Source organism: Vicugna pacos, chromosome 13 (assembly GCF_048564905.1).
Source record: "Vicugna pacos chromosome 13, VicPac4, whole genome shotgun sequence".
NCBI lineage: Eukaryota > Metazoa > Chordata > Mammalia > Artiodactyla > Camelidae > Vicugna > Vicugna pacos.
The window spans coordinates 4638868-4662612 of record NC_132999.1 but is presented as its reverse complement, the minus strand read 5'-3'; the positions used below and the strand labels follow the sequence as shown (position 1 = coordinate 4662612).

Sequence of the window (23745 nt, the reverse complement as noted above, 5' to 3'; positions counted from 1 at the left end):
AGCAAAACATAAGTTGACCCGTGGCAAACATAATTGTTTTTCTCAGGAAAAAACCACTCAAGCTGGCGAAGTGCTGTAGCCTTGCATGACTCCAGGGGAGACCGTTCGCACTGAATTCTGCATGAATCGTGTTTCCTGGAGTTGTGCAATGCAGCGACCCTTACTTCAGCAGCAGAGTGAAAGTTTGGATAACATTTTTAAAAAATGAACTTTGTTTCTAGATCAGTTTTAGATTTACAGAAAATTTATGAAGCTAATACAGACAGCCCCCATGTATCAGCACAACCAGTTTCTCCTATAATTAACATCTCACATTCCTACGGGACATTTGTTACCATATATTGGGATGCTGTTAATGAACGAATACTGATGTGGTTTTATTAACTAAAGTCCATACTTTATTCAGATTGCCTTAGTTTTAAGCTAATGGCCGTTTTCTGTTTCAGGGTCGCATCCAGGATACTACACCGCATTTAGTCATCACGTCTTCCTAGGCTCCTCTTGGCTGTGGCAGTTTTTCAGATTTTCCTTGTTTTTCGATGACTCTGACAGTTTTGAGGACTACCGGTCAAATATTCCATAGAATGTCCCTCAGTTTGGATTTGCCTGATACTTTTTTTTTTCTCATGATTAGGTTGGATTTATAGTTCAAGGTGGGGAAAACCACAGAGGTAAAGGGTCATTTCCATCACATTATGTTAAGAGCATATACCGCCAACATAACACATCACAGTTGATGTTGACCTTGACTGCCTGGCTGAGGAAAGGGTTTGTCCGGTTCCTCCCCTGTAAAGTTAGTCTTTCTCCCCTTTTCTATACTGTACCGTTGGGAGGAAGTCACTCCATGCAGTCCACACTTCAGATGTGGGGCGTTTTTGCTCTGTTTCCTGGAGGGCAGCATATCTACATGAATTATTTGGAATTCTTCAGCAGAGGGGAGCTGTCTTTTCCTCCAAGTGTACTTACTCATTCGATCATTGATTTATACCAGTAGGAACTCAAGTACATTTATTTTATACTTTGGGTTATAAGCCAAAAGTACTTTATTTACTTTTTCCCTCAAATTGTTCCATCTTTCGCCATAAGGAGCTCTTTTATTTGGCTCCTCTGCCCTTTTGACATACTCCATCATTGTGTGTGTGTTTTAAAGTACTTCCTAACTTCCTGGCACCACAAGGTATCCAGGCTCACCTTGTATATTTCCTGATCTAGTCCTAGAAACAGCTATTTCCCCAAGGAGTCCTGGTTCCCTTGACTGGAGGATGCTATTAGACATCGCTGGATGATATGGTCATTGCTGCTGGGGTGTTGTTACGGCTAGGCCCTCTCAGTTGATAGAGCAGGAAATATTTTTGCATATATTAACCACGTACGTACAGATATCCATCAATTTTTCTATAGGTAACCACTTGTATTTATACCAAGCTAAACATGAATTTATACTGATGTCTCCAACTCTAATCTGTTACTATGGAGATCATTCTAACTTTTCTTGTTTATCTGTAAACTCTTACTGCCAAAGTGAGAACTCAGCTTCCACCCCCACTCACTTACTTGTTCAGTCCCAGTATATGCATAGAGCCATATCAAAATTGCTCATCAGTATCTCCACGGGGGAAAGATGCCACCTATAGAACCGTGCTTAAGTACTGTGCCTTTTGCTTTTAGTCTGACAGATTCCACTCATTTCCAAAGTTACTTATTAGGGCAGCAGCTCTCTCGCTCACCCCCTTCAGTGAGGCTGTTTCTTACTTTGTAATACAGCTAGACTGGTTTTTTAAATCACATTCTGCTTTCCATCTTGGGACTCCCAACCTCCCACATGACTTTTTTTTAAGTCTGCATACACTGAGGTTCACTTTTTGTGTTGGAATGTTCTATGGGTTTTGACAAATGCATAGTGTCATGTATCCATAATGACTATCATACAGAACAGCTTCCCTGCCCCACACAATCCCCCGTGCTTCGCATGTTTAACTCTCCTCCTCTCTCAAACCCCTGGCAGCCATTGATCTTTTCCCTGTCACTGCGGTTTTGCCTTTTCCAGAATGTCATATAATTGGAATAATACAGTACGTAGCCTTTTCAGTCTGGCTTCTTTCACTTACCAATATGCATTTAAGATTTCATCCATCTCTTTTCGTGGCGTTATTGCTCATTTCTTCTTACTGATGACTAACATTCCTTTACATGCAGGTACCATATAATGTCCATTCACCTATGTGGGGACATCTTGGTTGCTTCAGTTTGCTTACCTGTTTCCTTCCCTTTTCTCTCTTTTTTTTTTTGGTGCTGTTGTAAATATTTTTTTTTAATTTCAAATTTCAAATTGTTTTACAAGCTAGCAATTAACTTTTGTGTGTTAACATTGTGCCCTAAGACTTTACTATGCTCTGTTAGCTCCAGAAGTTTTTTGTTTTTGGTTTTGGTTCTTGGTCAATTCTCTGGGATTTTCCTATGTAGATAATTATGTCACCTGCAAACAAAGGACAGTTTTATTTCTTCCTTCTCAATCTGTGTATCTTTTATTCTCTTTTCTGGTCTCACTGCACTCTCCAGGACTTCCCGTCAGTGATGAACAGCAGTGGTGGGAGAGAACTCTTTGCCTTGTTCCCGATCTTACGGGGAAAACACCGAGGTTGCTGCTGTCAAGTATGCGTTGGCTGTAGGGGTTTTTTTTTTTGGTACACGTTCTTTATTAAGTTGAGGAAGTTCCTCTCTATTCTTAATTTTGTTGAGAGTTTTTTTTTCAAATCATGAATGAGTGCTGGATTTTGTTAAATGTTTTTTTTCAGGTGTTAATATAATCATATAATTTTTCATCTTTAGTCTGCTCATGTGGCAGATCATACGGGGTGACTTTCAAATGCTAACTCAGCCTTGCAGAGCGACGTAAATGCCACTCAGCCACGGTATACGATGACTTTTACACATAGTTGGATTCAATTTGCCAATACGTTGTTGAGGATTTCTGGATCTAAGTTCGTAAGCAATACTGGCCTGTGTGCTTCCTTTCTGGTAATGTTTTTATCTGGTTTCGGCATTAGGGTAATACTGACTTCAGAGAATGAGTTAGGAAGTGTTTCCTCTGCTTCTATTTTCTCGAAGAGATTACAGAGAATCAGTGTCATTTCTTCCTTAAATGTTGGGTAGAACTCATCAGTGAAAACAACTGGGCTGGCTGCTGCTTTTGGTTTGTTTGCGAAAGTTACTAATTACATTGGGACAAGATGGTAAAGAGACTGGGAGACCAGTGGGACCAGGGTATAGCATGCATTCTGCAGCCTGACATGCTCAGGTTTTTCTGCACAGATATGGACTAAAGTGACATCTGTCAACACGTGATATAAATGCAGATGTAGGTGTGGAGAAGATCTCTGAAGATGCAGATACAGTCTAGTGAGCATGATTTTTTTAAAAAAAATCCATTTTTTCCCCTTTCTTAAGCAGTACCTCTGTTTCCTCAAATGGGAAAATGCGCACCACTTTCTCCCTCCTTTTTAATTCACATGGGTGTATAATAACAAAATACCAGTCTTTTTGAATTCCTAAAGGACTTAACATAGGCATATATACCACTTCTCTAAAGGAAATTTCTAGACTCTGAGATAGTAAATTTTAAAAAAAATTTCTGTTTTCCAAAATTTTTCCAGTTAATGTGCATTTATCGTTTTATAATAGAAAAAACCCTGCAATATAAAGAGTAATCCTCGCCTCTCCTTTCTAGTTTATCAATGTAAAACAAGAAGTAAGTGTAAACACACAGGAAAGAAGTAAGAATTGCATTAGTTATACAAGCAATAATGAAAATTACCCCAGTCATCCAGTCCCTTGTCACAGGCTATTTGCAGGAGACAGTACCCTTTTCCCTGAAACATTTACTTATGCTCTGCTAAGAAGCTTTTAATGTTTCAATTATTGAGATCGTACAATATTGTTCTTAAATTAAGCATCTCTTTACAGTTCACTTCCAGGTGAGCTGTCATGTCACATTAACTGCTGAATGAAGGCAGGCTTTATATTTTGCACTGCAACTCTCATGTTGAAGCCAAAATCTCACTTCAAGATTGTATGTTTTAGATTTTTCCTATTCAAAGGCAAGCCGTCACTTCTTTTTTTGTCTTATTTTTCTTCCTAGATTTTCACTGGTTCAGTTTTGCAAGCTAGCAACTTTCTGATAACTCAGTTTTTCTTACATATTATATTTTGACTGACCTGAATGTGCATTCCTCCCCACCGCACCTCCTACCTCAAGTTTCTGGGGCTTGTCACATCACCTCTCTGATGGATAAATTAAAGCTAGAGTTTTCTAGTTTGTAATGAGTGCCCCAGCCAACACAAACATAAAACATCACATTTTTAATTAGAGAATGCATTTTCAAGCAGAAGCACCAGAATACTCAGTTAAACAACTGTTTTTCAACCCTGATCACTATGAATACATAAGGTTTATATATCAAATGTGAGATTTTATGTCAATTAATTATTATTATTATTTTTTACTTCTAGACCTTTATTTCTCTGTAAAAAGGCAGAAGAAAGGAATAAAATAAAAATGGCAAAGTTGACACAAAACCACCACAGGGGGAAGGGGAGGTGGAGAAGCAGATGGGACAGGGGTCCTCATTAGAGAAGTAGGAGCCAGAGACCTGGGATGTCCATGTCTCCCCCAGGGCGGGTGGCAGTGGCCCCTTCCTCCCAAGGTCACTGCCCTGTCCCACCTTGTGCTTCCCTAGACCCTTGGGAAGTGGACGGTGAGAAGTTAGATTCCCAGGCTGAGAAGAGAAGGAACTGAGCTGAGGGAAGGGGCCTGGGGTCAGACCACACACAGGGAGTGACAGCCAAAGGCCCCTGCCACTGTCTCCCTGAGGGTGGACACCACAGGCCCGTGTTGGCTCCTCTTTCACATAAGGCAAGAGAGAAAGAACAGTCAGAGCCTCCTGGGCAAATTCTTTGCAAGAACTTCTATGTGAGGATAAGAAAAGTTACTATGATGTTTCCAAGGTCATTTAAAACTACCCCCTCAAGCATATACTTAGTTTGGTTGGTGGCTTGTTTTAATACAAGGATAGCTTGTGGTCGTAAAGAATTCTGAATTAGGCTATTTAAATTCAAATCTTGCATTCACCTTGCATTAGATGAATGAACTTGGTCAAGGACAGTTACTTAATTACCCTCAGTTTCTCTATCTTTGATACAGAGACCCATTCATTCAAAACATTTAGAAACTTTCATTCATTCAAAAAATATTTATGGAGTGTTCATATTGTGCTAGACTCCATTCCGACTGCTGAGGACACAGAAGTGGACAAAAGAGGTAAGAATCCTGTCCCAGTGGATCTTACCTTCTTGTAGGAGTAACTTCAGGACCTCCTTCATGAGACTGTTTTGAGAATTAAATTAGTCAATTACCTTTGACACACTTAGAGCAGTGTCTGGCTCACAGTGAGAGCTCATTACATGTCAGCTATCATCATCATCGGCCTCATCATCATCCAATATTTAACTTTCATAAAAAGCTTTCCTTGTTTATTTTCCCCATTCTTTGTGTCCTTGAAACCCAGGAATAACAGACTGAAATTAGTGGTCTAGGTGACATTACTGAGCCTCAATTTCCACGTCTGTATAACGGTGATATCTGCCCTCTCCAGGCCACAGCGTTGGTACAAAAATCAGATGAAATAATTCATACGAAAGTGCTTTTTAAACCATCAAGTGCTACACAGATTAAAAACGTCATTATGCAATCTCTGGCATAAGTCCTTGCACTCAGAAGTCCATCAGTACATGTTTACTGAATTAAATGTTAATTTCCTGCATAAGCAATTGCATAGCCACTGTTCAAGAAGTCTGGAAAATGCTTGAGATGCAAGACGCCAACCTCTTTTAAGTAGGTAACTTGCTACCAGTTTACTCAAACAACTGGTAATTTATTTTTGGCGACCAAAAAATTACCTGAGATCTCCAAGGTGCTGAAAAACATATTCTTTGCACACCCACCTGGGCTAAAACGTCTCAACTTCCTTACTACCTTGTGGATAATTTTCAGTTCAAGTTCTTTATTTTGCAGTGGAGGAATGTAAGGCTCAGAGAAGCTAAGTAACTTCTTCAGGATCATAGCCAGTTAGTGTCTCCAGTTTCCATTTCATATTTAACCAAAAACAAGTATGTGCAAGGCTCGTCCACATATAGAACAGAGTCCAGATCTCCGATTCTCATTTAAACCCTCTCAGTTCGCAGCGTGTAAAGAGCTCTACGTTCTTCTGGTTCTGTTCTTGCTTTTTGGGCTTTTTTGAAAGTGGACGAGACAATGAAAAACAAGTCAGAGAAGAAGGCGTTCTGTATTGCAGCGTGTCGGAGAATCTGTTCCTTTTCTGAAATTTTTTATGTGAAGCTTTAGATTTCTAGCTGTCGAGGAGCCTGCTGAGAAGAAACAAGCTGGTTACGCAGCTTTTGTTTGGGGTTCTTATTCCAGCTGGTTTATATGGTAACTTGAATTCAAGCAAGACTTTCACCGCTGTGAGATCTCTATGTAGAAATGGCATGTGCAAAATGCTCGTGTCTTGCCAGTCCACGCAGGGCCAGCTCAAAGGACAGACTGGAATAGTCATCTGTCTTCTTACACGATCATTAAACTGCATGTGTTTATAGGACTGTCTGTTGTAAACTGCTCTTGGAAAACAAATAAACATGGCGAAAATATCTTGTTTCTCTCTAAGGATGTGACAGAAGCAAGAGTGAGGAAAAGTGGACGGGTTAGAAAAGGTCATAATGGTGGTTCCTGATATTTGAGCATGTTTTTTTTCTTTTTGCATCCTTCCCACCTCATAAATATTTATGTGTTTCCTAATGAACTGTCCTCCCGAATGTCCCAGTGAAGGAGGGGCTAGAAAGGCTCTGGCCCATCAGGTGTCAAATGTCTCCTCCAACACTGAGATCTGGACACGACCGAGAGAGTAAGCCGAGGTATTGAGCCCAAACCTTACGTTCATGGCACCAACCCGTATTCCAGACTTGTTGGTAATGGAAAGTCACGGACTGCTGGGGCAGTCAGGTGTTAACCAGCTGAGTCCCAGCGAACTGCCATTAAGTTGTCTTTCCATATTCAGAACCCAAATAGTCTGTGTCATCCAAGATCCTTTAAATTATCCATCTGCCCTTCCAGATGTCTTAGAATCAGGATTCAGGAGAGGGATGTTGTTGCATGTGCAGAGGTTTTCCTGGAGACAAACGCTACTCAAGAAGGGAAGGTGGTTGCCAGGTCGGGGAACAGATATCTGAGAAGGCAGTGGGAATGGTCTGCTCCCCAGCAGCTTCCTGCAGCAGACTCAAGTGACTCCAGACAGCACAGCCAGCAGCCTGCTGTTTACTCCTGCTGGCCTGGACAGCAAAGAAAGCAGTGCTTTACTCAGGATGATGAAGCATTTTAGCCCTTCTCCTACTGAGAGTGTTGGATAAAACACCAGAATTTGTGGACACGTGGCTAGAGATAGCCACACGGAAAAGTGAAATAGGCAGAGATGGCAACTGCTGAAGTCCAGAGCTGTAGACAAGAAGATTGGGAAACTGAGGAGTGTGTGGGGACAGGAGGCTTCTAAGTCCTGCTGAAGACAGCTAGGCAGGGTCTGCCAAGCAGGACTCTGGGCCAGTGCCTCCCCTTCTGTGTCTGATCGACAGAAGACAGAAGTTTCAGAGACTGAAGTGAACTATGTCATTCCTTAAGCTAGAATCCTCCTCCTGTGTCTACCAGCAAACCTTTTCTCTCCCTCCTCCTCCTCCTCCTCCTCTTCTTCCTCTTCTTCAAGACAAAACTCTATGACAGTGTTTCAAAAGCAGTTACAGACGTCTTCCCTTATGCAGCAGCACATCTGATGCTGCTGGGTACCCCCGGGTCTGTCACTGGGTGAGCGGCACCTCCAATCTGACAAAGCTGATGCTTGGGAGCAGAAGCAATCTTCCTTAAAGACACTTATTTACAGCCTCCTGAAATGAGCAGAAGAGTCAAGCTAGGGGAGGTGAATGGTCTCAAAGTGCCCCTCCATTTCCCACATGAGGTTGCTTTTGGAATCAATACGAGAGGCAGGAGCCTTAGACGATGATATACTTTCCCACAGCCTCAGGCACCTGTTCTGTGCTAACATCCCCAGTGGGTACTACCTAGGTTAACTCAAACGTGACGAGCTCTGTAGTTAAATACGTTGTTCATCCCTAAGTCCAATAAAAGGCATTTCTGAAAGAGCCTCAGGAAATGTGTGGTGACACTGCAGAGTGAGGAAGGTTTTAAAGGGCTGTGTGAGGCATCGCCTCCCTTTTTAGGTCCATCCTCTCCTCGCCTGTGAGCCCCTTGAGGGCAGTGGTCCAGCCCTGTCTGGTAGTCCTGGAGCATGAAAGAATGAACAAAGGCTTGAGACAACTAGACGGAGCACCACAAAACAGGGAACTTCTTGAGGGTGAGGCCTCTCCATCTCCCATTTTCTCATCTCCATGGCAACACAGTGCAAGGTACAGAGTAGGCTCTTGGCTAATCTATGCTGAACTGATGAATGTCCCTCCCAACTTTATGATTCTGAGATGTCTAATTAACACAAGAACTCAGAGATAATGCAAAATCTGTTGTTACAGATGCTTCTAAATATAGTCAAATCTTTTCTATTTCTGTGGATTATTCATGGCCAGTTTTAATTCCCAGTAGATTCCACCCTGCCTGGAATGATGAAAGAATACCACATCCCTTAATGGCACAATTGAATTGTACTCAGGAAATGTGGTTATTTTAATATTATTGTAAACCAAACATAATTAAGAATCTTCCCAGCAAAATATCACATGACATACTCCAGAAACAAATATAAATGAATTTTAGCTTACATGATTTTTTGGTTTATCTACTCCACCTTCCATTTATTAATTCAAATGTTTAGTATTTAGGGCAGCTAAAAAACTAACAGATGTATTCACTTTTCACACTGCCATTTTAGTATCTTGAAGGCATAACGTGGTGAAAGCAAATTAAGGTCATGAGCTGATCAGGACTTGGACTGACTCCCCCAAACCAAAACTAACAAAACAACAACCCAGACCTTATAATTCTCTGTTTAGTTTTGGCCTAAACTTGTTGGTTCAGAGAAGATGGCTCCAAATCATGGAATCCACTCTATGACACTGATATTTACACTGTGTGATACCAATCTATGCAGCAAAAGTGGTTTGGACCAGGATGTGTATATATATATATATATATATATATATATATATATATATACACATGTTTATATATATACAGTACTCAATTTTTTGTGTTTTTGTTTTTAAGGTCCTGTATGTGCCACTTAGAGGCTGAAAAGGCTGAGATGCCAAGAAGAGCTGTGATTAGGAAGGACCTGGTAGGGGACCTGAGCTGGCAGACCCAGAGGAAGGGAGTGGCAGGGAAGCAGCGTAGGATTTGTGCTTGTCTTGGGGGGAGAGGCGGGGAGAGGGCTTTCTTCCTCATGTCTGCATATGAAATCTGCCTCCCCTCAATGATTTCTGAAAAGTGCATCAAGTATTTATTTGGTTGACATCTGTAGAGATTCCTAGCCTTAACACTAAACAACAATGACATCTGTAATAATGCAAAAAAAGATCTAACATGCAGTCTGAGAACATCATTAGAATTTTCTGAAGAAGGCTAATTAACACACAAAATTGTAAGGAATGTCACAGGTATTGTCAATCTAACAACTAGGCAAACAAACAATATACATAAAACTTGTACTAAATCATTATTTTTACTTAGATACGATTGCCATGTTAGTTTGAGGTTTACAACATAATGATTTGATACTTATATATAGTGTGAAATGATCACTACAGTAAGTCTAGTTAACATTCATCCCCATATATTATTATAAATTTTTTTTCTTGTGATGAAACTTTTAAGATCTACTTTCTTTGTAATAAATTTTTAAGCTGGAAAAAAATAGAGCAGATTTTTAAAAGACTCAAGCTTCCATATTTTGTACCATTCTTTCCTAAGAATATCACTAAAATCATCAATGTTCCTTCATAAAAGCAACAATGTCAACAAACTAACAAACATGTAATGCGAACTGGATGTATTATTTATAGCCCAAGCTGTGTTAATTACAGAGGGAAATGCAAGGAAAACTTTACATTTGAGACAAAAATAAATGTTTTATTATTTCTGATTTACTTAATTCAAAATCCATGTATAACATCTTAAATATTTTTGATATTTGATTTTATAGAAAAGAAACAGATATGAATATCAGATTATTTATTTCAGCTATTTAGACCAAATGTAGAAGTCAAAGAAAACAATTCAACATCTTTGTACACTATACTTTTTATTAATTAAAAATCAACTTAAGGGATGATATTAGGGTATAAAACAGTGAAAGTGATTGATTTTTCCCACTGTGATTCTGTTTCCTGTTTTACAGCTACACTGTTCCCTCCACCCTCTGTCATAATAACACACAAAAAGTGTTTTTGCTCTTTTCCTATATGGTTTATTACTTTTTAGTTTTTATATTTAACATTTTAATCCATCTGGAATTTATTTTTTTCTCTCATTTCTTTTTTTAAATTGAAGTATAGTCAGTTACAATGTGTCAATATCTGGTGTACAGCATAATGTTTCAGTCATACATACACATACATATATTCATTTTCATATTCTTTTTCATTATAGGTTACTACAAGATACTGAATATAGTTCCTTGTACTATACAGTATAAACTTGTTGTTTATCTGTTTTATATATAGTAGTTATACTTGCAAATCTCAAACTCCCAATTTATCCCTTCCCACTTCCTTTCCCCTTAGTAACCATGTATTTGTTTACTATGTCTGCGAGTCTGTTTCTGTTTTGCAGATAAGTTTATTAGTGTCTTCTTTTTTTCTTTTTTTTTTTTAGATTCCACATATGAGTGATATCATCTGGTATTTTCCTTTCTCTTTCTGTCTTACTTCACTTAGAATGATGATCTCCAGATCCATCCATGTTGCTTTGAACAGCATTATTTTATTCCTTTTTATGGCTGAGTAGTATTCCATTGTGTAAATATACCACAACTTCTTTATCCAGTCATCTGTTGATGGACATTTACGTTGCTTCCATGTCTTGGCTGTTGTATATAGTGCTGCTATGAAAATTGGGGTACATGTATCTTTTCGAATTAGAGTTCCCTTTGGATATATGCCCAGGAGTATGATTACTGGATCATATGATAAGTTTATTTTTAGTCTGTTGAAGAATCTCCATACTGTTTTCCATAATGGTTGCACCAAACTACATTCTCACCAACAGTGTAGGAGGGTTCTCTTTTCTCCACATCTTCTCCAGCATTTATCATTTGTGGACTTTTTAATGATGGCCATTCTGACTGGTCTGAGGTGATACCTCACTATAGTTTTGATTTGCATTTCTCTGATAACTAGCAATACTGAACATTTTTTCACGTGTCTATTGAACATTTGTATGTCTCACTGGAGAATTGCTTGTTTAGGTCTTCTGTCCATTTTCGGACTGGGTTTGTTTGTTTTGTTGTTATTAAGTTGTAAGAGCTGTTTATATATTCTAAAATTAAACCTTTGTCAGTCGCATCATTTGCAAATATTTTCTACCATTCTGTAGACTGTCATTATGTTTTGCTATGGTTTCCTTTGCTGTGCAAAAGCTTATAAGGTTAATTAGGTCTCATTTGTTTATTTTTGCTTTTATTTCTATTGCGTGGGTAGACTGCCCTAGGAGAACACTGCTAAGATTTATGTCAGAGAATGTTTTGCCTATGTTTTCTTCTAGGAGGTTTATAATGTCTTATCTTATATTTAAGGCTTTCATCAGTTTTGGGTTTATTTTTGTGTGGTGTAAGGGAGTGTTTTAGCTTCATTGATTTATATGCGGCTGTCCAGTTTTCCCAACACCACTTGCTGAAGAGATTAGAATTTATTTTTTATGTGTCACATGATACCCTAATTTTTAAAAATAATTAGTTCCCAGCCCCACTGATTTGTGATGCCTCTTAACACATTTATTAAGTTCTTATGTATACTCGAGTCCACTCCTAGACTGCCTATCACGTCTCCTTAGTTTTTATGTCTCCTCATGTGCCAGCACTACTTGAATTACTATTGTATAATACTGTGTTTAAATATCTTATAATAAGGGAAATTCTCTAACCAAACATCCTTCCTTCTTCAAAAGTATTTTTGGTTATTTTGACCCACTTATTCTTGAATCTACACAAGCTTTAACTCATTTGTCAAGACAAAAAATTCTGTTGAGATTGACTGGAACACTGTTAGATATATACTACTAAATAACATTAATATTAAAGATTATTAAATTCATAAATTAATTTAGAAAAAATGAAAATCCTCATAATATATTGTGATATTTAGTAATCACTCAGAAACATATCCTTTTATCTTTTTACTGTTTTCTGTCTCTTAGTAGATTTATAATTTTCCTTTTACGGGTCCTGTAGATTTTTTTAAATGAAAGTTTTTCCCAGGCATTTAACATTTGCATAAGATTTTAAAAATGCTTACTTACAGGTTACTGATGCTATATGAAGTAACTACTGATCTTTCCACCTGATTTGCCTATCAGTTTTAATAGTTCTCTACTTGATTGCTCTGGGATTGATAGATAATTTATAAAAGCAAACACAAGCATGATTCTAATCTCTTCCTCTCCAGTAATTATTCACTCATTCAACACGTATTTAATGAGCACCTACTATACCAGGCACAATACTAGGCAACAGAAACACATGTATGAACAACACACACGAAGATCCCCACCCCAGTGGAGCTTAGGATTAAAGCAGTAAATAAGCATAATAAATATATACAGGAATGTGAAAAGGTGATAAGTCTTGTGGGGAAAACAGAGCAGAATAAGGGAGACAAAGAATGCAGGAGGTGGAATTTTAAATAAGATGGTCCATGTAGACCTCCCTGAGTAGAGGCTGGATGAACGTGAGGGCGAGGGCCATGCGTATGTCTGAGAGAGGAGTTCAAGGCAGACAGAACAAGCAGGGCTTTGCAAAGCCCTAAGGAGGGAGCGCTTCTGGGCGGTGCTCAGGTGGAAGTGAGCAGAGCACATACGATTGTGCTGGGCCACTTACTTCTGCTTTACATGTTACTGCACTGTCCAGAAACTCAAGAACAGTATTAAATAAAGGTGAAATGGCCCTCCTCAACTTGTGATTATTTTTAATAAGAGTACTTTCATGTTTTAATATTGATCATTGACTTAAGTAGTTATTTATCATTATTTTAAAAATTATGCCAGTTCACCATATTAACATAATAGCAAACTGTATGATTATCTCAATGGCTGCAGAAAAGCAATTAGAAAACATTTAATACCTATTCATGAAATTCATAAAAACTTCCAGAAAAATAGGCGTTTTAATCTAACAAAGGGTATTTATGAAAAACTTACAACTAACGTCATACTTAATGGTGAAAAACTGCATCCTTTCTCCCTAAGATTGGAAATAGCCTTCGATGCTCACTCTCATAATCTCTTTCAATGTTGTATTAAAAATCCTAGTTAGGGCAATAAGTCCAAAGAGAAAAAAAAAAGATTGGGGGGGGGAAGGACAGAAGGAGAGAAGGAAGGGACAGACATATTATTCAGAGAGGAAGAAATAAGACTATGGGTTTTTTTCAGATGACATGATTTGTACATAGAAAATCCTATAAAATCCACAAAAAATAATAGAACTAATAAATGCATTTAGCAAAGTTGCAGATATAGAGTTACTATACACAATTTAAACAACTGTATTTCTATACACTAGCAATAAACAACTGGAAAATATTTTAAGAAACAAGTAATTTATAACAGCACCCAAAATCATCAACTAGTTAGGGAAACTACAAAATTACAAAACATTGCAGGAGAACATTAAATAAGACCTAAATAAGTATTTGGGTCTTCTTTGTATGATTCAATATTGCTAAGATGTCATTACTCCCAAAATTGACCTACAGATTCAATATGATAGATAAACACAATGGGTAGAGGAACTTCAAGAGGTTTTACTGAACCGAAGAAGCCACATACAGGTACTGAAGCAATGCCTTCGTCTTTCCCTTGCCAGAGCAGTGTCAGAGGAGGCCAGTAAAAACAAAAGGTTTAAATAAAGTCCACAGTCATTGCACCTAAAATGCTCAGGTTTCAACTGAAAAATCACACATCATCCAAGGAGAAAGAAAACCACAATTTGAACTTTAAAAAGACAATCAATGGATACCAACACTAAGATGACAGAGATATTAGAATTACATGACAAAGATTTTAAGGCAGCCATCATAAAAATATTTTGATAAGCATTTACAATATGCCTGAAAGAAGTGGAAAAACAGAAGGCTGTAGCAAAGAAACAGAAGATACAAAGAAGAACCAAATGAACCTGTGAGACTGTAACAAAAGTTCTAATATTCATGCCATCAGAATCCCAGATGGAGAGGTAAGGCTGAAAAAGCACTCAAAAAAAAAAAATAGTTGAAAAATTCTCAAAGTTGGCAAAAGACATAAACCTACAGATTAAAGCAGTTGAACAAACTCCAAAGAAAATAAACTCAAAAATTCACACCAAGACACATCATAGTCAAACTTTTGAAAACTATTAACAAACAAACAAAAATCTAGAAGCAGCAAGAAACAACTTATCTACAGAGAGAAAACAATTAAATATGAGTGGATTTTTCATCAGAAACTATGAGGGCTAGAAGGAAATGATACATTTTTCAAATACCAAAAAAAGGAATTGTCAATCCAGTATCCTGTATCAATGAAAACATCCCTCAGGAATGAAGGGAAAAATCCAGACACTCAGAGTAATAAAAACTATGAGAATTTGTCACCAGCAGGCCTATCCTGAAAAAAAAAAAAAAAGGCTAAAGGAAGTCCTTGTAACAGAAAGGAAATAATAAGAAGAAACCTTGGAACATTAGGAAAGAAGAGCAACAGATAATAAAAATAAAATATGAGTCATTCAATATTATTCTTCTCTTGAGGTTTTTAAATCATGCTTGCCATTTGAAGCAAGAATTATAATATTGTCTGATACAATCCCAAATGTAAATAGAAGAAATATTTAAGACAATTGTATTATAAATGAGGGATGATAAAGGGAAGTAAAGGAAGATAAAGTTTTGATACTTCCCTTAAACTGATAAAAATGTCAAAATTAGTAGACGGTGTTAAGTTATGTATATGTAATATAATACCCAGTGCAATCACTAAAAAGGCTATACAAAGATATATACTCAAAAACATTATAGATAAATTAAAAAACAGAATCCTCAAAATTGTTCAAGTAATTCATAGGAAGTGAGGAAGAAGAATGCAGAGAAAAGAAAAACAGAACAGAGAATAAAAAATAAAATGGCTGACTTAACTCTAAAATATTAATCATTACATTAACTGCAAATGGTCTAAATATACCAGTTATAAGTCAGAGATTGCCAAAATGGTTTTAAAAAGTCTAACAGAACTAAATACTGTTCACAAAAGAACTCACTTCAAATCTAATGATATAGGTAGAAAATAAGATAACAGAAAAAGATATATCATGCATGTAACTTTTAGTCAAAAGAAAACAGGAGTAGCTATATTAACGTCAGATAGACTTCAGAGCAAATAAAACTACCAGAGACTGTGAGAGACATGACAAGATGCTAAAAGGGTCAATCCATCCCAAAGATACAGCAATCTCAATTGTCTAAGCACCAAGCCACAGAACCATAAAATATGTGAAGCAAAACCGAAGGACCAGGAAAGGGAAATCGACAAATCAACAAACATGGCTGGAGACTTCAACACCCCTCTTTCAGCAATTGATAGAACAACTACATATAAAATCAGGAAGGATACAGAAGAACTCAACACCATCAACCAACAGCATCTAATCGACGTTTACAGAATGTGCAACAACAGCAGAAAACACATTCTTTTCAACTGCCTACAGAATGCATACTAAGATACATTTACCCTAGCATATCCTGGCCCATAAAGCAAACCTCACCCAATTAAAAACAATGAAATTGTACAGTGTGTTCTCTGACCGCAATGGAATCAAACCTGAAACAAATAACAGAAAGGCAACAGGAAAAGCCTCGAATACCTGGAAACTAAACAACACACTTCTAAACAGTCACTGAGTCAAAGAGGAAGTCACATGGAAATTGAAAAATACAGAGAAATGAATGTAATTGAAAACATGAAATATCAAAATTTGTGGAATATAGCTAAAGCAGTGCTAAGAAGGAAAACTGTAGCACTAAAGGTTTAGATTGGAAAAGAGGAAAAGTCACAAATAAATAACCTTTCACCTCAAGAACACAGAATAAGAAGAGCAAAAGCCCACTGAGATCAGAGCAAGCAGAAAGAAGAAAATCCTAAAGAATAGAAATCAACGACACTGAAACAAAAAGCAATAGAGGAAAGTTAATGCTACAGGAAGCTGGTTCTTTGAAAAGAGCGATGAAATTGACAAACCTCTAGCGAGCCTGACAAAGGAAAAAAAGAGAAAAAACACAAATGACCAACATCAAGAATGGAATGGGGATATTACTACAGACCTTGAAGACATATAAGGAATAACAAGGGAATACCACAAATAACCCTACACTCATAAATTTGACAACTTAGATTGAAACAGACCAATCCCTTGAAAAACACAACTCAAACAAGAGGAAACTGATCATTTGAATAGCCTGTCACTATTAAGGAAATTGAAGTGATAATTTCAAAACTTCAGAAAAGAACTCTCCTGGCCCAGATGGTTTCACTGGGAAGTTCTGCCAAATGTTTGAAAATTTAACACCAATTTTACAAAATCTCTTCCAGAAAAAAGATGACGGAACATTTCCCAGTTTATTTTATTAAGCTAGTATTATCCTAATAACAAAACCAAAGACAGCGCGCATATATACACACACACACACACACACACACAACTACAGACCAATTTCTCTCATAAACACAGACACAAGAATCCATAAATGAATATGAGCAAATAGAATTCAGAAATACATAAAAAGGATTATATACTATAACCAAGCTGGCTGGTTCAATATTTCAAGAATAAATCAGCACAATCTACCATATAGCTTAAAAAGTTAAAAAAGAAAAATCATATTACCATATCAATAGATGCAGAAGAGTATTTTAAAAATTCAACACTTGCTCATGATAAAAACACTCAAAAACAAGAAGAGAAAACTTCCTCAACTTGTTAAACATTATCTATAAAAACCCTACAGATAATATTAAACTTAGTGGTGAAAGACTAAATACTTTCTTAGGTCAGAAACAAAGCAAAGATATTCACTGTCACCACTCACTCTAATTCAACATAGTACTACGTAAGTTTTTTAAGTTTTCATTTCTCTGGGATAAATGTATACAAACGTACACACATACCTGAAAGCAATAAAAGTATCTTGAAAAATAAATAAATGCTCATCTCATCTCAAATGACACCACTTCTGATAAGTATTCCTTGACCAACCCATTCTAGACCAGTGTATTCAGTGTTTCTCTCAGTCACAGTTCTTATCACCATTACGGCTGTGTCTTTATTCTTCTTCCCACCCCCAGCCCAGCAGACCATGGTACAGTGTCTAGCACATTGACTCAGGCAGGACTTTTATCGTAAAAGTTGGCTAGATGACAACACAAGCTGAAGTTAAAAGGAAATTGTCCTCAGACTCTCAACCACCATGAACTTTTGTAGGGCAAACTCATCTCATTGCCACCGACTTTAGAGTCAGCTGATGAGGCTCTGAATCCTGATTTTCATGGCTTCAATGTGGGTACCAATCTGGGCACCAATCTGGGAGTTTCTGCTCCATCCTTTCTTTCTTCAGCAACTTCTGTGAGAGGTGGAAGAAGCACAGTACACCCTCCAGGTTTCTAAGGTTTAAAAGGCAATTCTTGCTTAGTCTCAGTCCTTTTACTAGACTTACTCTTTCAGTTTCTCATACTTTATCATCTCATTGAACTCTGCACAAGTGCCCCCCTAGGCTTGCTCATAAAATAGACCAATTAACATGAGGTAGTGGGAGGCAGCCTGGGTCCTTCCTCCTTGCTCCACAGTCTCAATCCAAGCGTGACTATCAAGTCCAATGCTTCCTGTTAGTTCAATTTAATTATAAAAAGGTATACGTTATGTGGCAACACAGTGTCTCTGACCCTGTAAGGCTTATCTGACTCTCATGCAAATAGAAACTCTGCAAGCTCTCAGAATTGCATTTGGATTCCCTTCTTACTATACATGTTACCTCACTGTGCATGAGAGAGAGGATTTATCTCATAGAAGTACCGCTGGGAAGCAAGAGCTTCCTCTGGCTACTGGGAGCTGTCTGTATGACGATAAGGTTGAGGAGTGGATAAAAGACTGGAGAATTAGTAGAGTAATTATTAATGGTTGTAATAAAATATATTAGGCTAAAAGCAAGGGCCGGTGGGTCAGAAAGCCCAGTTTAGAATCAAGTTTTCAACATGTATTAGTGGGTAATCTTGGGCAAATTGTTTAATCTCTTGGAGCCTTAGTTTTGCTGCTTGTAAAATGTGGATATTAACATCTACCTCAGGGGATTTAATGAGATAAAAAAGCCTCAAGTCCCTGCCACACAGTAAGTACTCACTACCTGGCCACTAGTGATGGTGACAGTCCCCTGTGTCTGAACTCAGCCTTATAATCTGGCACTGCAGTAACATACCAGCATCTCTGGTATAGGGCATTGCATCCTCCTACATAGCAAAGACTGGATGCAGCTGCTCACAAAAGCAGGATTAAGTAGCCCAAGGCCTCCTGCTCATGTATGATGGAGTCATTAAGAATCAGGAGTTAAATCAAAATGCTCAGAGTCATGTCTATAGTTCTCAAATCAAGTGCTATATTTTAAACTCAGAAAATAGATTTGATTTGTGCCTTCATAGACCACTATGCAATTTATAAGATGATTAAAAGCAAGGTGTAGAGTCACTCGTCCTCACACCATAAATCCTGCAGCTTAATTTCAGCTTTAAGAATATAATGAAAATATGATGCTTGGGAAATAAAGCAGAGGACATGCCAGGCGGAACTACAGTCAGCCCCCATATCAGCGGGTTCTGTATTCACAGAGCCAAGCAACTGTGAATATTTTTAAATAATTTTTTAAAAAAAATTCCAGAAAGTTCCAAAAAGGAAAACTTGAATTCGCTGTGCACTAGCAACTATTTGCATAGCACTTACATTGTGTTTACAACTATTTTCCTAGCATTTACATTGTATTAGGTATTACAGGTAATCTAGAGATGGTTTAAAGTACAAGGGAGGATGTGTGTAGGTTACATGCAAATTATACACTACTTTATATGAGGGATTTTGGTAACCGCAGGGATCCCTCGAGGATACCTAGAGACAACTCTACAATAATTTCTTTTACTAACACAAAAAGTATTCCTTATCATTTCTCAAAGCTCTAAGAAGCTTTCAGTATTTTAATTTTATTTTCTACAAATGAATTTTCACAAACTTGAGAAAAATATGCAGTGAGATTTCTGAAAAACGTGCTGTATTTTATTCTTCTAGCATATCAAAATCGTTAAGGGAGCCAAAGAAGAAAAATCCTGCTACGAAGCAACCACTGTTTTCTTCCCAGGAAGGCAAGCCCACCTCTTGTCTGTGCCATCAGACAGGTGTTTGCCATACCGAAGCTAGTAGCTTCTATTTATGCCACTCGTGTTGATTTAACATTTCAGAGAACACAAGAGTGTGATATACTAAAGTGGATGGTGAAGGTTTTGATAGAAATATCCTGGGAAAGCTCTGGCTTATCATTAATACAGATGATAAGAAAGCAGTAAGAAACGGTTTGTGGCAATGTTGACACGCTGTGAGCCTTGGTCAGAGCTGACTCTGGCACCAGGTCAGAGCTGGCTGTGGCAGCTCTGCTGGCTGCTTTGGTAATGGTGCCCAGCATCTCTGGGTGTCACTGTCCTGGGCACATTAATTAGCTAGACTTGTGTTACGGTGGAGGTAAGGAGGGACGTGGAGCAGGAGAGCTGGAAATTTCTGAGTTGGTGACAGCAGAGCTCTCTAGCCACACTGGGCCATTGCCAGTGGGAAGAGAGGCCGTGGAAGGGTTGAAGGCCCCAACTGGGGAGGGATGGATATTGCTGACAATTCATCCTTCTTTCACATTTCTGCCCAGGGCAGCCCTGTCGCCCAAAGTTGAAATAGGAGAGATGCTACTCAAGCAAGATTTACGGTACTGAGGAGTTTTAAAACAAGTTCACACATTCTTTGACATTCTTCCAACAAATGGTAAAAACTATTTCCCCTTCCTCTGAACATGTATCTGCCTTAATGGCTTGCTGCTAGTGAAAAAAGTGTGATGATGCAAGAGTTCCGAGACTAGGTTAGAAATGGCAATACAGCTTCCATCTGACACAGGTGTTCTCTCTCTCTCTCTCTCTCTCTCTTTCTGTCTCTCTGTCTCTCTCTCTCTCTCTGTGTCTCTGTTTCTTGGGTGCCCTGAACTGACAACAGGAAGTCCAACAACTCTGATACCACCGTACTGGAGAGGTCGAAGGCAAATCCACATAGAGAGGAAGAGAAAGGCCTGTCGAGCCTTAGCGGTGCCAGCCTCCAGTTGTTTGACTCTTTCCAGCATCACCTGCCAGAAATGTAAGTAATTAATATATATGAAAAACCCATAGCCAACATCATACTCAATGGTAAAAAGCTGAAAGCATTTCCTCTAAGATCAGGAACAAGACAAGGATGCTCACTCTTGCCACTTTTATTAAACATAGTATTGGAAGTCCTAGCCACAATAATGAGACAAGAAAAAGAAATTAAGGCATCCAAGTTGGAAAGGAAGAAGTAAAACCATCACTGTTTGCAGATGACATGATACTATATATAGAAAGTCCTACAGACACTAACAAAAAGACTATTAGAACTAACAAATGCATTCAGTAAAGTTGCAGGATACCAAATTAACATACAGAAATTGGTTGTGTTTCTATACACTAACAATGAACTACCAGAAAGAGAAATTAAGGAAACAATCCCATTTACAATTGCAGTGAAAAGAATAAAATGCCTAGAAAGAAATCTAACCAAAGAGGTTAAAGACTTGTACTCTGAAAACTGCAAGAAATTGATAAAAGAAATTGAAGATGACATAAACAAATGGAAAAATATGTCATGCTCATGGGTTGGAAGAACTAATATTGTTAAAAGGATCATACTACTCAAGGAAATACACTGACTCAATTTAATCCCTACCAAAATACCAAGAGGATTTTCCACAGAATCAGAACAAATAATTCTAAAATTTGTATGGGACCACAAAAGACCCTGAATAGCCAAAGCAAACATGAGAAAGCAATAAAGCTGGAGGTATCATGCTCCCTGTTTCAAACCATACTACAAAGCTGTAGTGATCAAAACAGTATGGTACTGGCACAAAAACAGACACATAATCCATGGAATAGAACAGAGAGCCCAGAAATAAACCCACACTTATATGTGCCTCTTATGACAAAAGAGGCAATAAGCAATGGGGAAAAGACAGCCACTTCAGTGAATGGTGTTGGGAAAACAGACAGCTACATGCGAAATCAAACTGGACTACTTTCTCATTCCACATTAAAAAAACTCAAAATGGATTAAATCTTAAATGTAAGACCTAAAACTATGAAACTTCTAGAAGAACACATAGGCAGTATGCTCTTTGATATCAAATTTAGCAGTATTTTTCTCAATCTGTCTCCTCAGACCAGGGAAACAAAATAAAAAATAAACAAATGGGACTCAATCAAACTAAAAAGCTTTTGCACAGTGAAGGAGACCATCAACAAAATGAAAAGATAGCCAACTAAATGGGAGAAGATATTTGCCAATGATATACCCAGTAAGGGCTTAATATCCAAAATATACTAGGAACTCATTCCACTCAACATCAAAAAAAAAAACCACCCAATTAAAAAATTGGCTGAGAAGCTGAATAGACATTTTCAAAGAAGACATACAGACGGCCAACAGGCACGTGAAAAGATGCTCAACACCACTGATCATCAGGGAAACACACATCACAACCACAATGAGATACTAACTCACACCTGTTAGAATGGCTGTCATCAAAATGATAAAAAAAAAATAACAAGTATTGGTGAGGGAGCAGAGAAAATAGAATCCTTGTGCACTGTTGGGATTGTACACTCGTGCAACCATTATGGAAAACAGTATGGATTTTCCTCAAAAAATTAAAAATAGAACTATCATATGATGCAGCAGTTTCACTTCTGGGTATTTAACTTGAAGAAAACAAAACTAGTAACTGAAAAGATATATGCCCACCAATGTTCACTGCCGCATTATTTACAATAGCCAAGATATGGAAGCAGCCTAAGTGTCCGTTGATAGATGAAAAGATAAAGATGTGAAAGATAGATATAAATAATAGAATATTTCTCAGCCATATTAAAAAAAGAAATCTTGCCATTTGTGACCACACATATGGACCTTGAGGGTATTAGGCTAAGTGAAGTAAGTCAGACAGAGAAAGACAAATACCATGTGACCTCACTTATATGTGGAATCTAAAACAAACAAAATAAAATGAATATCGATTCATACATACAGAGAACAAATGGGTGGTTGCCAGAGGGGAGGGGTATGTGAGGTGGGGGGCAAAATAGGTGAAGGGGATAAAGAGGTGCAAACCTCCAGTTGTAATACAAGCCACGGAGATGTGACATACAGCATAAGGAATATGGTCAATAATGTTGTAATAACTTTGTATGGGGACAGATGGTTACTAGACTTACCGGGGCAATCATTTCATAATGTATGCACACGTCTAATCACTATGCAGTACACCTGAAACTGACACAGCAGTCTATGCCAACCATATTTTAGTTGAAAAAAAGAGGATGATTTCTGAACTCAAGACAGACCAAATCTGAATCTAAAAAAACTCTAGTATTTACTAAGTTTGTGATCTCAGTCAGGTTATTTAACTTCTCTGAACTTCCATGTAGAAGACTATGATAATAATATGAAATTCATAGAGCTGTTGGAAAAATTAAGTGAACTGATAGTAAGTGCTTAATTAATGACTATTATTATCATTAATTAATGGTGACCATCATTACTGTTATTTCTGCAGTTTTCCCATCGTTGCGTTCTACCATAATTAGCAGTGGTGAAATACTAATGTTTCAACTTTTGCTGGTTACCAGAGCCTTCTTCTCTACAGACAATTCACCAGTTAATTAAGAATTTCCCAACATATCCTCTACATTCTCAGCATTGTGCTAAACCCACAGAAACTACAGAAGGATGCAGACTATCACCCCCAGAAATCAACAGTCTAAACATCCCAAACTGGAGTGACATGGTGAAGAAGCGTCTTCAGCTTCCCAGGTGTGTGATGGAGTTCTGATCTCCAAGTCTTCCTGCTAAAGGGCGACAGAGCTGTGCAAAAGGTTTTATCACTATCCCTGGCTGCTACAATGAGCTCTGCATATTACACACATCATGAGTATTTAGCAATAAACACACTACACATTAAAGTCTTCTCTGTTTTCTAATACCTAATACTAACATCAAATAATGAATACTTTTGAAACTATCTGCTCTTTGAAATAAGTTTAATTGTGTAGCTACTACACACTAAAAAGTCCTTTCCAGGTAAGATTTGGAAGCAGCTCAACAT

The 23745-nt window shown here is 37.8% G+C and overlaps 1 protein-coding gene across 3 annotated transcripts in view; it reads right to left on the bottom strand.

Annotated features, from left to right (window-relative positions):
• DDAH1 (dimethylarginine dimethylaminohydrolase 1) overlaps window positions 1-23745 on the bottom strand; it is a 133189-nt gene that overhangs the window by 81657 nt on the left and 27787 nt on the right. The gene's annotated exons all lie outside the window — the stretch shown is intronic.